We start from the raw sequence: 1,596 nt of genomic DNA, 5'->3' as shown, positions 1-1,596 counted from the left end.
AAAAAAAAAAAAAAAAAAAAAAAAAGACCTTAAAGAAACTTACTGCCTTTGAAAACCAGTGCATGACTTGCTGCAAACGAGATAGCGACATCTAAAAACGTCAAAAAATTATTTTGTTGTTATTAATTTAAAGTAATAAATAGAAAGTTGACAAAAGATGAAGTGATAAGAAGCTAATGGTAGTTTAATGATCATCTCTTCAGACAACAGGAATGAAATGGAAGAAAAACTTTTCACTCACTCGGGCTATAACTCTGCACGTTCCTGAATCATTCTCTTCAGGAATGCATCTCCTCCAATCTAAGAGGAAATCATCAGGAAGGATATTACTCTGAAACTTCAAATGCTTTCAGGATGTTCCCATCTAGTTTCCATAAAGTACCTTTCCAACTCCTCTGTTCTATCAATGGTATCACCATTCTCTTAGTCCCACAGTCTCGAAATCGTCCGATAATTTTGGATCCTTCCCCTTTTTTTCAACTGCAGTTGCAATCAGTGAACAAGTCCTGATGAACCTTGTTTGTCAATAGGTCATGTATTGCTCTCTTTTTCCACCTTTACTTTCTAAACTTCACATCTGGCTCCTATTTAATAACTGAATCCTCACAGTACTTAACTGACAGCACAGTCTTCCTAAAATGCTGATTTCATCACATCGTCCTATACTGAAGAAACTCCAGTAGTCCCCTATGATGTCAAGCTGTATTTCTTCGCCTGGTTGTCCACATTCTCCTAGATTTGTCCCCAAGTTATGGATAGATATTGCTTCCTTCCACCCTGAAGTTTTGCTCTGTACTCCAGTTCCACTGTTCACCCTTCTGCACTCTTCTCTGTCACCTGGATGTCTGTTTTCCATGACTCGCTTGTCCTCTACCTGAATTTGGGACTTCTAGGTTAAATAAACCCTAAGTCAAAGGACTTCTGAGTTAAATAAAACTCAAGGCATTTAAAAGACATTTGCCTTTAAAATAAACTGGAAGAAACCAAACCAACTAGTTTTCTCCCTGCCCTAACTAGAAACACAGTAAATTATATAGAATCTCCAAGTAAAGGGGAACATAAAAGTTATAAACACCAACCACCTTCCAAAGCTAAAGTCTTCCTTAGAGTAGTCTCTAGCTTATGTTCCCTTTTATCCTCAAGAAATTCTTTCCAAGTTTTGGCAGTTTTCCATTTTTGAAAGCTTTTTCTTATGTCAAACTTTCTATCTTCCCAGAGTTATATCCATTGCAATCCTATGTGCTACTCAGAACCTTTATGACAGCACTTCAAATATTTCATGACAGCTATTACTTTGCCTACTCTTCTCTAGGCTGGAGATTTCCAATTTTTAAAACTGTGCCTGAAAGAACATGATTTTTCAGACTAGTAAATTTCCTGACCCACGGAGCCTGTTGACCAAGCCTTCCCTATATAACTCACGCTACCTGATGAGAGCTCCATGCTTCATGTACTGTCACAGGTGCCTGGTTCCTCTGTAATATGTAAGCTCCATAAAATCAGTGACTGTGTCTTTTCCTGCTTGCATTCTGAGTGTTTTATCTCAGTTACTAGTGTTTTCATTTATTTATTTTTTAAAAAGCATAAATGGATGGA

General features: G+C 37.3%; 1 pseudogene; it reads right to left on the bottom strand.

Moving 5' to 3' along the window:
- The window catches only part of LOC111537039, a 103,274-nt pseudogene extending 102,418 nt beyond the window's left edge, over positions 1-856 (bottom strand).
- Positions 857-1,596: the final 740 nt, after the last annotated feature.

Source organism: Piliocolobus tephrosceles, chromosome 1 (assembly GCF_002776525.5).
Source record: "Piliocolobus tephrosceles isolate RC106 chromosome 1, ASM277652v3, whole genome shotgun sequence".
In the NCBI taxonomy this organism is placed as follows: domain Eukaryota; kingdom Metazoa; phylum Chordata; class Mammalia; order Primates; family Cercopithecidae; genus Piliocolobus; species Piliocolobus tephrosceles.
This window is presented reverse-complemented; position numbering and strand designations above follow the sequence as displayed.